The sequence below is a fragment of the Protopterus annectens genome, chromosome 17.part0 (assembly GCF_019279795.1).
Source record: "Protopterus annectens isolate FY-2018-M chromosome 17.part0, PAN1.0, whole genome shotgun sequence".
Classification (NCBI taxonomy): domain Eukaryota; kingdom Metazoa; phylum Chordata; order Ceratodontiformes; family Protopteridae; genus Protopterus; species Protopterus annectens.
The window spans coordinates 317490187-317507686 of NC_056751.1; the positions used below are offsets into that span (position 1 = coordinate 317490187).

The following is a 17500-nucleotide window of genomic DNA, read 5'->3' on the forward strand; positions in this document are numbered from 1 at the left end:
GACATTTAAACTCAGTGTTATACCTGATCGAGGAAAGGTAGGTCACTCAAATGAATGTACTCCATCCTACATTATACGTTGGCAACATCATAAAAAGAATACCTTGTATGACAGACTTGGTCTGCTATTTTGGGATGCAACTAGCAGCCAGTAGGTGACTTAGTTAATACCTACTTTATTTTTTCAGTACTTACATATAATCGCAACCACACATTAACATCATTCAAGGCATTCTCGGCAACATTACATGCTCAGTGAAATAACGTGCTGCCGAGAATGCATAGAGTGTATGGTTGTGAAAATACGTAAACCATACTCTCTCTACTGACGTAACTAATGTCTTGAAAAGCGGTTGTTCATTTATCTCTTTACATCCAACAGTTTCCCCCAGTACAGGCAACGGCACAAAACAGTCATTGGATACAAGCAAATGGTCAATTGTTTGCATAACCATCGAGCTTCCTTCTCCAAAAAGTGTTTAACACTACCTTTCGCAATCTTACATATAGCTTTCACATAGCTGTCACCCAACCCAATCAGGGACAAATTTACATTTATTTACATTACATTTGTTGACCAGGACAGTCCAATTGGATACGTGTCCATTTTCAACGGACAATCCAAAAATAGTCAGGGACAGTTTTAAAATGTTAGTATTATTATTACTTTGAGACACTGGCAGAACAAGGGAATGGGAATTAGTATGCATTTTACCGCAATGAATAACTATATATAGAACATACTCTGCATTTTAAAGTAAAAAAAAAACACACTGTCAGAATCACAGCAAAATAATGCTTATTAAAACCACTTGCAGTTTTCTACTTGCCGTTTTCTTTTTATGTGTTGTCTAAACATGCAGCGAGTAAACTTCTGAAAGATGAGGGGGGTGAAAACTAACGTATTATAGCAACCACATACTGTCAGCATTCACGGCATTCTCAGCAGCACGTTAGTTAATTGAGAATGGAATGTTGCTGAGAATACCTTGAATGCTAACAGTGTGTGGTTGCGATAATACGTAAGTACCTTTTTTTCGTCCATATAGTAGAATTACATTATGTCTGTCCCATGCAAGCCTAAATTCTGTCAGTTTCTTGACACTGCCACCTTTACAGGAAGTTGGTTACAATCATCCAGCATCCTTTTTGAGGAATAAAATGCCTCTTCATATATCTCTTCAGACTTATTTATTTGTTGATTATCTTTTTAGACTTCCATCTTGTATCTTCAAATTGTGTCCTCAAGTTCTTGTGTCTTTTTTGAAAGACTGAACACTCTTTGGGACTTTGTAGGCTTCCTGAGTTGCTTATATGTTTCAGTAATCCCGATCACTGCCATTTTTCCTTAACAATGTAAGTCTTAACTTAATGTACATTTCCTTTATATTGCTACTTGTAAAGTATATGCAATGCTTTTGTTGCCCTCTTCTGTAATGTGTCATTACTGCCTGCATTCTGTTGACCATTAAGGTTTCTAGAACTAAATACAACACATTCTAGGAGAGGGCCTTTACATCAGTCTACATATGGGAAAACTAACTAACTTACCCTTTTTTAACAGGTGATGTCTCTTACTCATAACAGTAGCTTGCCTGCCTTCTTTGCCACACTGATGCATTGCATACTTACCTTTAGTCTACTGATGTACCATTTGATCACTTTCTTTTTTTGCTATTATTACAGTTTCCTCTCCAATTGTGTACTTCCTTATCCTTTGCCCACCATCTGTCCAGCAGCCCCAAACTGGACAAAACCCATTTATTCCCTTACCTAAGAATTTCACCCAAGAGCAGAACAAGATCTGTCTGGAGGGAACTGTCTTTCAGTCAGCCATGAAGGTATTTTATGCCCATGCTGACATCCTAGAAATAAATGCTTTTTATATGACCTAATCCCACTCATGGGCAGAGGAATGTATGATTTCTATCACTGTGGAGGCCTACAATGCCTTACCAATGTGAGTACATGCTTCTGTATGCCTGCACTGACAGCTTGCTAGCCTAACATCCATTACCAGGCCTGACATCTGCATTGCTACTCCTGCTCTAAGGGACTGTGACAACATACAACTGTCTCCCAGGATGGCATGTCCATCTTCTCAATGCCAGCTCCATCAGACACTCTAGCCACTAACTGAACTTGGGTTAATTGGTCCATAGTCAAGGCTTTATCCCCATACACTACTGAAGTTGGAATTCCCCAATGAATTATTATGCATTTTTTTTCAATGAATTAAAGCTGTCATGCCTTTACTACTGCTAGGTCTGTTTCTATCTTTTCTACAGCTTCTTGTTATCTCAGCCATAGCTTTGTGTCATAAGCAGGCAGTGATAACTTTTCTTGTAGAGATTCTGAAATGTCTGCATGCAAACTGAGGAAATGCATGAATTTAATATAACTGCTTTTTTGGCATCTTTTGTGACCATCACCTGTCTGTTTTATTAAGTTTCACTAGTACTTCCTTTGTTTTTCTTTACTGCCTTTAACGCTATAAGATATTTCTCTCCTTTTTGACTGAACTGGGAAAATTTTTTCTTAGTGTGGGCTTTAGCTTTTCTCACAACTTTTTGTTTCTTCTTACGTTGATTAAATTGTCTTCTTCCTCTTCCTGTGTATCTTTATAGTTCCTAAATTCATTACATTTTCCCCGATCTATGCTGTCACCTGAAATGAGAATCCCTTTTCATTTTCTTTCTTTCTTTCTTTCTTTTTGATATACATATTTATTTCACAAAACACAATTTGCTGCTTCTGTGACAGGAGATTTTATGTATCCCCATTGTTCCTCTATACAAATTTCATGTATGTTTATTATAGCTTCTCAAAGTCTCATCCCATTCTGTAAGAGCCTGAAAAGCAATATCTGGCAATCACGTGTTCCCAAATAGCTGCCTACTTCACTTCCAAATCCAAGATCCAGTTTCTCTCCTTTAGCACTATAGGACACAACACGAAAACTGCTTTCTCACTCTCTTTCTTTCTTTCATGGGTAGTGTCTACTAACAGCAGTTAAAGGCCTGCCTATTGCAAGGCATCAGTAATGTTTTTACTTTTAGATATAGTAAAACATCCTTGTTATGATCCCACAAGTTACCAAGATGCCAGCGAAATTTTCTCAAGCAAAGGCTTTCATCCTATATCAACAGAGTACTTGCTGACCTGTGTCCCAGAATCCTCTTGAAATATTAAGCTCAGAATATTCTTTGAAACTAGAAGATAAATGTTCACTGTTAAAAGTGTTTCAGCAGCTCATGCTATAACTGAGTTTCTATGACACTGTCATCAGAGTAAAAGAAATATGGATGCATGTCTAGCTTAAAACTGTCACTGTCAAAGTAAGACACTTGGAAAATATTTGAGTTGCTGTTGCCAGTCCAGATATGAGCACTATGAAACGGATGTGCTGGCTTCTCATTTGAAATCACAGAATTCTCAAATGGAGATCAAACACTGGTATATAACTAAACATCATTCAGTTCTACAACACTCATCAGTACCCTTTGGGGAATGGGAGGTGGGGTGGGGGGTGCTGCAGAATTAATATGTTGAATGTCTTTATTCAGAGAAACATGTTCATATAGGTGAATTCTAATATGGACTTTAGTTTGTCTTCTGTTGTAGATATTAGAAAGCATAATGAATAGAGAATCTTGTTCTTTCAAAAGAAGGACTTTTTCAGTAACTTCTGTTTTCTTATGAAATTCTTAAAACTTCTTGCCTCACCTGCAGGGTCTACAGCAACATGTGGAACTCAATAAAGTTGCGGCTTTGCTAAAAACTATCTTTTACCCCAATGTAGTTCATTCTGGACACACAAGTTTGTTAGAAGAATACTCCATTTAATATTCTGTTTCAAATTGCCAGTACGTTTTTCAACAACTTTATTTTATTCAGAATATCCATTCATTGGATTAATGTCACTGGCACAGGACTCCATGTGCACTCCTTAAAGAATAAGCAGAGGATTGCCAATAGGGTAAATTAACTGTATTCAGTCTTTGTCTGAAATCTGCCACATGGAATCCCCTCTTCCTGAAGAAAATACATCCATGGAAGGATGACACCTAAAAAAAACACCTTTGTCCTTGTTCACACAAAGTAGGGGTAAAATCACCTCTGTGTCTCAGAAACAGAGGCCACTCATACAATCCTTGAGAAAGACTGTTTCTTCTCTTTTTTCTAGCTCCATGGTTAAGGCATTTGCTAGTTACTCAGATAGGATACCTGGCGGAACTAGAAGAGTTTGGATATAGGAAATCACTTATTGAGTCTAGCTGTCTTTTGAGCAAAGCCTGCCAAAGGTATAGTTAATCATATGCAATATAGGCCATGCCATTCACTTAAAAAAATTCATTTGTGCAACTACATGTGCAAGAATTCAGATTAAAAGGGCAGTGGCATATTTAACATAGCTATAGTTTAAATTGCCCCTTTCCCCAAAAATGACTTTTGTAGTACTGAAAATGTATGCTGTATAGAAACATACACCATGTGGGAGAGGGGCTGCTCTTTTGTTGCGTTTACATTTTATAAGCTGGTGTACAATTCCAAATTTTCTGCTTATTCCCTGAAAACTTCTTTCCTGACATAATTCCTGCTACTGCATATTTTGAACTAAGCACAGTGATAAATGCCTTTACAAACATGCAGGAACAAGTCTAACACAGCAACAGACACCTTTACAACCTTGCACTTCTTCAGTCTCTGATGATAACCCTCACGACATAGATGCTGTTTCCAGGATTACATCTTCAGGTTATAATCACATAATTACATAGATTTAACAGAGTTAATATTTAAACTCATACATATCAGTGGTTTTTTTTCTCTAAAGCATAAAAAGTTCATATAGTTGTACAAAATAAATAAATAATAAAAACATCCCGGTCAAAAAAATTATAGAATAATGCAGCGATCACACTTAAACAAGTTGTGTCAGAATTTCAGCATACTTGGAATAATAACCTATACATATAATACCCTTAGCTTCTTTAAAAATGAAACAAATCCATATTTGCTCTTCTCCACAGATGTTTTGGCACTTGGTTTGCTAACACCTCTTCCTGTGGATTGTTGTTATGATATAAGATGCATACGGCACACTTCTGCACTACATATATTGATATTCCTGACTAATACAATATATCTTCTTTTCTTTCTTTGCAATTTGCTATTCCCAGGAGTCATGTGTTGTCGCAAGCATTTGTCCTCTCCTTTGAATGGGAATTATTATTTTGGCAGCTTTGATTAGCAAGCCTTGAACATAACATATTTCTTCTTTAAAAAAAAATCATCCTGAATTTCATTCCTTACTACTGATTTTACTTATTTAACATTTGTTTACTAGGAAAGACTGACTATGACAGAACCTATTTTCAGCTGAGGACCAGGAAGAAATGCTCTTGTGCATGCCAACCTCTCACTATACTTTTCTGCAGAATTTCCATTTCTCGATCAGTGTGAGTACATCTCTGGAATTATTTTACTTTTTCTTCTGTCATTGATAACCATAGTAGTAATCAAACAGTCCATAATTCTTCTAACAAATTTTCATACTTCAGTAGTAGATGTGCCCTATTCAAAATGTGTGTTAAACATAGCTTCTTGGCTGGCTTGTATATCACTTTCAGATCATACATCTGAAAATTAAGCAATATCATCTGTAATTTTGTACATATACTTTCTAAATACACATTAAAAGAGTTTATGATCTACTTTCACCTAACTATATTTTCCATAGACACACTCATGGATTTTGTTTACATCAATACACGTTTTCAAATGGTGCATATCTCTTTGGGTATCTGTAGATTCTGCTGACCCATATGCACATAGTTTAGTCTCCTGCATCCTACTGGCACTAACTGATTCTTGATGACACCTAAGCTTTCCCTTCACTTCATTTCTTACTCTAGTCTACTCTTTAGAGCCATTATCACTTTCCACGCAACAGACATTACAGGCATAGCATCAGGATTTATTTATAAATGATAATTATCTACTGTCCTTATAGCTATATATATAAAAAAAAGGCATGATATTCAATTGTGCCATATTCACTATGTACTTCATACCTCTCAGCAGTGATTTGCAATATCAACATTCTGTATATACCCACAGCATTTGATGAGGTCAGGCATGCTTATTTTAATAGAAATACAACAACCAGGAACCAGGACCAGTCAACAGAATTTATTCTCTCTCCAGTGCTACGGCACAAGCCTTCAAGGAGTACAAAAAAAACTATTAAAAGACACACCTTTATATATACACCCACACATCAATTATACAATTAAAAGCAATCAATTAAATCAAATCTTTCCAATTACATTCAAGATTCAATACCAAAGGGGACATAGTGTTAAACTTTAAAATATACAGACTCTCTTTATACATTAATTTCCTTTTGTATACTTCATCTGAACAAAATCCTACAGGTAATCTTTCCAGAATGCTAACCTTCAAATCATGTACATTGGAATTATGACATTCTAAAAAATGTTTGACCATAGGTCTCTCTGTCTTATTGTTTCTTATATTCCTAATATGCTCTTGTAGCCTGCATTTAAAGTTTATTTTTGTTTCTACAATGTATACAAGGCAACATGAGCATTGTAGGGCATAAACAACCCCTTGTATTTCATAATTAAATATTTCTGATGGAGAAAACCTGTGTCCATTAATAAAATCAAATGTTCTAACCATATATATATATATATATATATATATATATATATATATATATATATATATATATATATATACAAACATTACAATGTCCACACGAATAAGTACCTAAGGGTATATCAACAATAGTGATAGGGTCAACTGGAAAAGTAAAATAATTATGTACTAAGATGTCCCTGAGGTTTCTACCTTTCTTGTATGATACACCTATATAAGGCCACAAAATATTGGCTAGTTCATTATATTTAAATAAATACTGCCAATAATATTTTACTATATCAATAAGTATAGGACTAAATAAACCATAGGTGGTAATGAAGTATATTTTTCTCTTTTATCTGTTCTATTTTCATTCATATTCAACATATTAACATGATTTTGAACATAATCCTGAGCTCTATACTTAGTACTGCCTCCCTCTATGACCCTGTTGATAGCAACAAAAAATAAAGCACTAAAGTTGCAAATCAAGTTGCGAGTCCAAGACACTCTTTATTTTCACAATAAATTCCACAGAAAATTAAGCGCTTTCGTCAAAATAAGTTTGACTTCATCTTCATCAGAATTGGTCAGTAAACCACAAGACACTTTTTTATATACTATTAGTTATCCCATGATTGGTTAACCCTATCACAGTATCCAACAAATTAGTTAAACAATTAAAATCTTAAAGTTACCAACCTAAAAAAGTACAAATGAATAAACATTTTTTTATAAAAATACTTTCTAAAACCTGTCTTTACATCACATTTCCCTTGTAAATCCAAACTTTTATAAACAAAAGTGTGTTTATTACAAGAAGGTCGTTTAAAGAATTTCTGCTTTCTCTTTTAAAACACAATGAATGCTCAAATAATCATTTAAGCCAGGGGGAAGGTTTGCAGTCAACCTCAGTTGCCACATAAGCTCCTTTTTATATAAAAGATTCTGCCAGTCCCCTCCTCTTGGTTCTAGATTTATTTGGTCAAGTATGGCAAATTTGTAACCTGTGTAATTGTCACAAGACATGCTGTGTTTATACAATGCATTGGCCTCTCTTTTGTTTCTAATATCGTATAGATATTCATATATTCTGATCTTGAGAGATCTTTCTGTTTTCCCAATATAATATGAATTGCATGTATTGCACCTAGCCATGTACACTAACCTACTAGAGTAACAATTGCCTCTCCTAAAATAAACAACACTTTTGGTTGTATTTTCCAAACAAATCACTTGATCGTGTAGGATATAACAACAATATTTACATCTACCACATGGTTTGGTGCCTCTTAGTGTTTGATTTTTGGTAGATGCATGTTGTCCTTTCTCTAAAATTCTTTTAATATTGGGCCCAATTTCTGTAGTAAAAAAAGGTAAATCTCCCACCACTTTGTATACCTCATGGTCCATTTTAAATATACTCCAGTTTTTATGTATAATTCCTTTTAATTGTTGACATAAGGGGCTGTACTGTACAATGCAAGTTTGTTCAAAATTAATATTGTTCACTGTTAAATTCAACCAAAACATCTTCATACAAAGAAGTCATCCTGGCTACTCTAACAGCTTGTCCTTTTATTATACTCCTCTTCTGAGATAAAGGATGGTGGCTGTTAAAGTGTAAATAGTTGTTACAAAAAGTTTTTTTACAATAAATCCTGGATATAAATTTTTCTTTGTCCTTAATAATTTTAATATCTAGGTAACTGATCTCATAAAAATCGTAATGAAAGGCAAACTTTAAAAACTCTGTAGCTTGGTTCAAATATTGAATAAATAGATGAATATCTTCCACAGTACCCTTCCATAAGATAAAGATGTCGTCCAAAAACCGACAATAGAAAGAAATCTTCTTGTAAAATTCACTTTTTGAAAACATGTTCTCTTTTCCTTCCCAATAATACCAGATTTGAGTAGGTGGGGGCACAAGCTGCTGCCATTGCTACTCCTCTGACTTGTTGATAGTATTCATCCTCAAAAAAGATGTAATTGTTATCTAGAATAAGTTCCATTATTTCACAAATTAAGTTAACGTCATCATTTTTTAAGTTGGACAAATTATAAAGAGTTTCCTCAAAATAAGTTAACCCTTCCTGCTTAGGAATACAGGTGAAAGGATCAATTACATCAATGGTCAGAAGGTGTAAATCAGAATGCCACAGTTCATTTTTAAACTGCCCAAGAAAATCCCAAGAATCTTTCACCAAATGTGGGCATGAATCAACCACATGTTTGATCTTCCTGTCCACATACACTGATAAATTGTGTGTTTTAGATCCAGCCACCACTACTATAGGCCTAAAAGGTGGATTCTCTATATTCTTATGTATTTTGGGTATGCCAAACATAAACGGAATTTTGGGATACAGGTTTTTTAAAAAGTCATAATCTGTCTTAGTGATCCTTTGATCCATTAAGTATTCATACAAAAAACTGTCTATTCTTTGGTATGCTATGTGTATTTCGTTCCTGGAACAGGCAGAGTAATTGTTACCATTAAACAAAATTTCTTGCATGACATTAGTATATTCAATACTATTGTATATAACAATACCTCCCCCTTTGTCAGGAACCATAACACGTATACTCTTGTTATTCCTCAAATTCTGAAGCAGAATTATTTCAGAATTATTAAGATTATGAAAATTTTTTTGTGCTGGCCCCAAATCTTGTATATATCATCCCTTGTAACTTTCTCAAATGTACTTATAAGTGGATGCAATGGGGGATTAAAAGTACTGCTTTTCTTGTAGCCCACCATAGTTTGATTGGTATCATGTTTTTCATTCCTACCATTTATTAATTTTAGGTTTAATTTCCTTAAATATAATTGCAAATCTACAAGAGTGTCAGCAATGTCCGGAATTTTTGTGGGTACAAATTTAAACCCTTTAGAAAAAAGGGAAAAATATTCTGGTGAAATTTCCTTATCGGTGTAATTATAAATGTGAAAACCATTCATAGTGTGTTGTATTTTATTCAAATTATCATTTAAATCAGGGCTAGGTAAAAGTTCACCTACCACCTGGGTGAATTCCTGTACTTTTGCACTACTTTGTGGTAGGCAGAAAAATTTGCTTGTTTGCGATTCGCTATTCTTTTGGAGCGTCTGGGTAAAGGAAAATCCTGATAACCCGCAGACCGTTGGTCATCATCCATATTAAATTGTTCTGCTTCGTCTATAACCTCAAAATTTGTGGGGTTGGAAACAAGTTCATCAGTTTTGCCACTACTAAAGTAAACTGTGCTGCCCTTATTGTAACCAATTAATATATATGTTGGATATACATCCCCATGTAGATATTGTTTTTTATCACTGGCCAACCTCTTAACCTTTTTGTTAAAAACATTATCACATTTTTTGCCAACTCTATTCAGGATCGTGTTGTATAAACCCTGGTATTGGTCAAAAAGCAAGTCAGAAACAATATTTTGATTCTTCATTCTGCAATTTACCCTCCATGGCTTCATAAATCAATACACTTTTTTCAAGTAGTTCTAAACCTCATTTATCAAACATATTAATAAATTCACTAATACATCCTTGATCATAATGTATTCCATAACTGAATTTAAAAACTCTAAGGCCTTGCAGCACTATTCTTGTTTTATGCATTCATTTAAATAACATGTTTCCAATTGACACATTTTATATTTAAAAAGCTTTTTTTCAAAAACATATATCATGTCCTTTAAAGATTTATACTTGTTATAAACATTTTCTTTTCCTTTTTGGCCGTTGGAATGGCCACAAGTTGTACTAGAAAAGGAATAATCATTTTTTTAAATAAGATGTCCATATTGTTCATTAGAGTCACTAAAAGTTACATTAAATCTGTCTTTGTTAAAGTTTTGATTAAAGCCATGCGTAGTGGCCGTTTTATGGTTTACTGTTTTAGTAGTTTCCTTAAAACAGTTACAAACTCTATCACCTTCTTGGGAACTGTGATTACCTCTAGTACAATTGTTTCCAGATGAACCATTAGTATGGTAACAAGTCATACCTTTTTTAATGTTTTTATTACTCTGTAGGTGGTTTGTAACCTCCGTTACGCCAGTTTCATGGTCGGATTCAATTCCTGGGTCAATGTTGACCACACAATTGGATCGATTGTTGGTTTTAGCCAAAAACGAAGCCGACCTGCTTTCATTACTGTTAGCGTTTGTGCGGGAACAGGAAGAGCGTGTTCACACTCGCACTTGTGCAACCTCAAAACCTTCCCTAGGTTTATTAAGGTCAAACGTACCAGAGTCCAAGCCATAAGCATGATTTAAACACTGCTGTTGATGTCGGTCCACCTTAACTGAACCAGTACAAGGTGAAGAACGATTGTAGATGGAAAGTGGCTGGGAAAACATTTCCAAAAGTCAAGTAACATCACGCTTAAGGTCTGCAATGTCCCTTTTTACTGCCAAAATTTCAGCGTTTTGCCCAGAGTCCAAAATATGTGAAAATTCAATAGAGTTGTTGGACTCCATAGCAACCACACCACCAAAATAAAAACTAATAATCCAAAGTGAATGGTGGTACAATTAGTGCTCAAAAAAGACTAGTAACAAAAAATAAAGCACTAAAGTTGCAAATCAAGTTGCGAGTCCAAGACATTCTTTATTTTCACAATAAATTCCACAGAAAATTAAGCACTTTCATCAAAATAAGTTTGACTTCATCAGAATTGGTCAGTAAACCACAATACACTTTTTTATATACTATTAGTTATCCCGTGATTGGAAACGCTCTTCCTGTTCCCGCTACAAACGCTAACAGTAATGAAAGCAGGTCGGCTTAGTTTTTGGCTAAAACCAACAATCGATCCAATTGTGTGGTTGACATTGACCCAGGAAATGAATCCAACCATGAAACTGGCATAACGGAGGTTACAAACCACCTACAGAGTAATAAAAACATTAAAAAAGGTATGACTTGTTATCATATTAATGGTTCACCTGGAAACAATTGTACTCAAGGTAATCACAGTTCCCAAGAAGGGGATAGAGTTTGTAACTGTTTTAAGGAAACTACTAAAACAGTAAACCATAAAACGGCCACTACGCGTGGCTTTAATCAAAACTTTAACAAAGACAGATTTAATGTAACTTCTGGTGACTCTAATGAACAATATGGACATCTTATTCAAAAACATTATTCCTTTTCTAGTACAACTTGTGGCCATTCCAACATCCAAAAAGGAAAAGAAAATGTTTATAATGAGTATAAATCTTTAAAGGACATGATATATGTTTTTGAAAAAAAGCTTTTTAAATATAAAATGTGTCAATTGGAAACATGTTATTTAAATGAATGCATAAAAGCAAGAATGGTGCCACAAGGCCTTAGAGTTTTTAAATTCCCTTATGGAATACATTATGATCAAGGATGTATTATTGAATTTATTAATATGTTTGATAAATGGGGTTTAGAACTACTTGAAAAAAGTGTACTGATTTATGAAGCCATGGAGGGTAAATTGCAGAAAGAAGTTGATCATTTAAATCAAAAGATTGTTTCTGACTTGCTTTTTGACCAATACCAGGGTTTATACAACAAGATCCTGAATAGAGTTGGCAAAAAATGGATAATGTTTTTAACAAAAAGGTTAAGAAGTTGGCCAGAGATAAAAAAACAATATCTACATGGGGATGTATACCCAACATATAAATTAATTGGTTATGATAAAGGCAGCACAGTTTACTTTAGTAGTAGCAAAACTGATGAACTTGTTTCCAACCTCACAAATTTTGAGGTTATAGATGAAGCAGAACAATTTAATATGGATGATGACCAACAGTCTGTGAGTTATCAGGATTTTCCTTTATTCAGACGCTCCAAAAGAATAGCGAATCGCAAACAAGCGAATTTTTCTGCCTACCACAAAGTAGTGCAAAAGTACAGGAATTCACCCAGGTGGTAGGTGAACTTTTAGCTTGCCCTGATTTAAATGATAATCTGAATAAAATACAACACACTATGAATGGTTTTCACATTTATAATTACACTGATAAGGAAATTTCACCAGAATATTTTTCCCTTTTTTCTAAAGGGTTTAAATTTGTACCCACAAAAATTCCGGACATTGCTGACACTCTTGTAGATTTGCAATTATATTTAAGGAAATTAAACCTAAAATTAATAAATGGTAGGAATGAAAAACATGATACCAATCAAACTATGGTGGGCTACAAGAAAAGCAGTACTTTTAATCCCCCATTGCATCCACTTATAAGTACATTTGAGAAAGTTATAAGGGATGATATATACAAGATTTGGAGCCAGCACAAAAAAAATTTTCATAATCTTAATAATTCTGAAAGAATTCTGCTTCAGAATTTGAGGAATAACAAGAGTATACGTGTTATGGTTCCTGACAAAGGGGGAGGTATTGTTATATACAATACTATTGACTATACTAATGTCATGCAAGAAATTTTGTTTAATGGTAACAATTACTCTGCCTGTTCCAGGAACGAAATACACATAGCATACCAAAGAATAGACAGTTTTTTGTATGAATACTTAATGGATCAAAGGATCACTAAGGCAGATTATGACTTTTTAAAAAACCTGTATCCCAAAATTCCGGTTATCTTTGGCATACCCAAAATACATAAGAATATAGAGAATCCACCTTTTAGGCCTATAGTAGCGGCGGCTGGATCCAAAACACACAATTTATCAGTGTATGTGGACGGGAAGATCAAACATGTGGTTGATTCATGCCCACATTTGGTGAAAGATTCTTGGGATTTTCTTGGGCAGTTTAAAAGTGAACTGTGGCATTCTGATTTACACCTTCTGACCATTGATGTAATTGATCTTTTCACCTGTATTCCTAAGCAGGAAGGGTTAACTTATTTTGAGGAAACTCTTTATAATTTGTCCAACTTAAAAAATGATGAAGTTAACTTAATTTGTGAAATAATGGAACTTATTCTAGATAACAATTACATTTTTTTTGAGGATGAATACTATCAACAAGTCAGAGGAGTAGCAATGGGAGCAGCTTGCGCCCCCACCTACTCAAATTTGGTATTATTGGGATGGGAAAGAGAACATGTTTCCAAAAGTGAGTTTTACGAGAAGATTTCTTTCTATTGTCAGTTTTTGGACAACATCTTTATCTTATGGAAGGGTACTGTGGAAGATATTCATCTATTTATTCAATATTTGAACCAAACTACAGAGTTTTTAAAGTTTGCCTTTCATTACGATTTTTATGAGATCAGTTACCTAGATATTAAAATTATTAAGGACAAAGAACAATTTATATCCAGGATTTATCGTAAAAAAACTTTTTGTAACAACTATTTATACTTTAACAGCCACCATCCTTTATCTCAGAAGAGGAGTATAATAAAAGGACAAGCTGTTAGAGTAGCCAAGATGACTTCTTTGTATGAAGATGTTTTGGTTGAATTTAACCTCCTTAGATGTATGTTTTTGGAAAGGGGTTACCCTGTAAGTTTAGTTGAAAACACGCTCAATGAAATTCAAGAGAGTGGGGGAAAAATACACACCCCTCCTGGGTAAAGGTTTGAATAAAAATAAAAATGTGAATTTTAATGAGAATGGTGGAACAGTGAACAATATTAATTTTGAACAAACTTGCATTGTACAGTACAGCCCCTTATGTCAACAATTAAAAGGAATTATACAGAAAAACTGGAGTATATTTAAAGTGGACCATGAGGTATACAAAGTGGTGGGAGATTTACCTTTTTTTACTACAGAAATTGGGCCCAATATTAAAAGAATTTTAGAGAAAGGACAACATGCATCTACCAAAAATCAAACACTAAGAGGCACCAAACCATGTGGTAGATGTAAATATTGTTGTTATATCCTACAAGATCAAGTGATTTGTTTGGAAAATACAACCAAAAGTGTTGTTTGTTTTAGGAGAGGCAATTGTTACTCTAGTAGGTTAGTGTACATGGCTAGGTGTAATACATGTAATTCATATTATATTGGGAAAACAGAAAGATGTCTCAAGACCAGAATATATGAACATCTATACGATATTAGAAACAAAAGAGAGGCCAATGCATTGTATAAACACAGCATGTCTTGTGACAATTACACAGGTTACAAATTTGCCATACTTGACCAAATAAATCTAGAACCAAGCGGAGGGGACTGGCAGAATATTTTATATAAAAAGGAGCTTATGTGGCAACTGAGGTTGGCTGCAAACCTTCCCCCTGGCTTAAATGATTATTTGAGCATTCATTGTGTTTTAAAAGAGAAAGCAGAAATTCTTTAAACAGCCTTCTTGTAATAAACACACTTTTGTTTATAAAAGTTTGGATTTACAAGGGAAATGTGATGTAAAGACAGGTTTTAGAAAGTATTTTTGTAAAAAAAATTTTATTCATTTATACTTTTTTAGGTTGGTAACTTTAAGATTTTAATTGTTTAACTAATTTGTTGGATACTGTGATAGGGTTAACCAATCACGGGATAAATAATAGTATATAAAAAAGTGTCTTGTGGTTTACTGACCAATTCTGATGCAGTCAAACTTATTTTGACGAAAGCGCTTAATTTTCTGTGGAATTTATTGTGACAATAAAGAGTGTCTTGGACACGCAACTTGATTTGCAACTTTAGTGCTTTATTTTTTGTTACTAGTGTTTTTTGAGCACTAATTGTACCACCATTCACTTTGGATTACCCTGCTAGCAGTTGATACATTATCCGAATGGTATTCCCTAGAGATAAACATATGATATAGTCTATCAATTTCTCTATTAAAATCCACCTCATTATTACATAGTCTTCTAATTCTAAGACATTCACTAAAAGGAAGTGAAGAAATAGTATGGGGTGGATGACAGCTACTGCCAAATAAATACCGACCTCCATCTTCAAATTTCCTATGGACTGATGTAATCAATTCATCATTATTAATAGTAAGTGCAATATCTAGAAAAGTTACAGCCCTAGCAACTTGCAAACCATTAAAACAAAAACCAAACCTATTCTGATGTAACTCACTAACAAATTTATTAACCTCATCAGAACCTCCTTGACATATAAAAATGAGGTCATCAATAAATCTATAATAATACATTACATGATTATTGAAAAATTCAGAGTGATACAAATACTCCAATTCATATAAACCCTTAGCAAGGTTCGCATACATGGGGGCAAAAGGAGCCCCCATGGCTGTACCTTGATATTGATGGAAAATGACATCATTAAATGTGAATTAATTATTTTCAAGACAAAAAAGAAGCAGTTCCATTATATAATCCCCCTAGGGTTATCACCAATAAAATAACAAATTGCTTCTAGACCATGATCATGCTTAATATTGGTGTATAAGCTACACACATCCAATGTTATAAAATACATGTCTTTTGACCATACTATATTTGATAGCTTATCCAAAAAATCCATACTATCTCTAATATAGGAAGTAATTTTACAACATATGGTAACAAAATTTCATGGAGCAAATAACCAATATTTGATAAAAAGCATTTCTTCGCTGATACTATCGGCATACCAGGTGGATTATGAATATCTTTGTGGATTTTCGGAAGACAGTAGAATACTGCCAATTCACTATAACCACAATTACATTTTTTTATCCAGATCAATTTTTGAGAAATACCCTAGGTGATGCCCTTTATATAACAACATTTCAAACTTCTTCATTGCCTGCCTATATTCATTCAAATTACTAACTCTATAGACTACACTGCTCTTTAAATGATCCATACATGTAGCATAGTATTGTTGGACATGCATAATACTTATTTTACCCCCCTTATCAGAGGGTTTAATAACTATATTTTTATTCTTAACTAGCTTTTGTAGATCCCTCCATTCCTGCATGGTCAGATTGTACATAAAGTTCTTTTTGTCTTTCATAAATAAATAAAACTCACATTCAATGGCATAGTTTAACATTTGTGTGAAGTTTTTTATACCATCATGCATGTAAGAAGGAATAAATTCACTTTTGCATTTGATGTTACTAGTATTAAATAGACTATAACCATTAAAGTCATCTCCATCAATTAAATCATTAATAATATCAGAATTACATGAAAAAAAAGCTATCCTCTGAACTACTATTCATATCAGTATGTAAAACAACTTCAGCATCATTTTTATGTTCAAAATAATATGCCAAGTGTAATTTGTGACAAAACCTAAATACATCACACTTTAATTCATGGATGTGAGGTATAACAGTCAGGATAAATTTAAGTCCATAATTCAAAACTCTATATTGTCCCTCAGTAAGTTGAAAGTCAGAAATATTTACCACAATAGAGTCCGAGGTAGATATATCAGGACCTTTTAATTTGCATCGTATTGTCCCTATACAAAACTGACTCCGGTTGAAAACTAGTTTGTTTCTTCTCATTTTTATTTGGTTCACCATTTCTGCCACCTGTAGAGAATTCTTTATTGAATCTCACCGAATCCTGAGCCGCTGGTAAAGCAGGATACTGTTCGCCATTACCTTCCGCACCAACTGACGTCATAGAGACGTCAGACACAAATGATACACTCCTAGATGTATTTGAAGATTTATTTAAGGTGGTCTGTTCATTTTTCAAAGAGTTACGCTGCTTCTTATGCCATAAGAATGCCTTACCGGCTTCATAGTCTTTCAAATCTCTCTTAAGTTTAGTGGTTTTACGTTCAATCAACTCATTTTCATGCTCTTTCAATTTACTATTCATATTTGAAATACGTGAGTCTAAATTAGCAGTACAAATGAGTTTTGAGAGATTTTGGAGTGTACGTTTAATCTCTGCTTTAATTCTAGAGTGTTTAAGCTGGTCTCGCTCTAACAAAATAGATATCC

At 34.0% G+C, this 17500-nt stretch overlaps 1 protein-coding gene across 1 annotated transcript in view; it reads right to left on the minus strand.

The window, feature by feature from the left end:
- The window catches only part of SLC25A22 (solute carrier family 25 member 22), a 1136472-nt gene that overhangs the window by 206835 nt on the left and 912137 nt on the right, over positions 1-17500 (minus strand). The gene's annotated exons all lie outside the window — the stretch shown is intronic.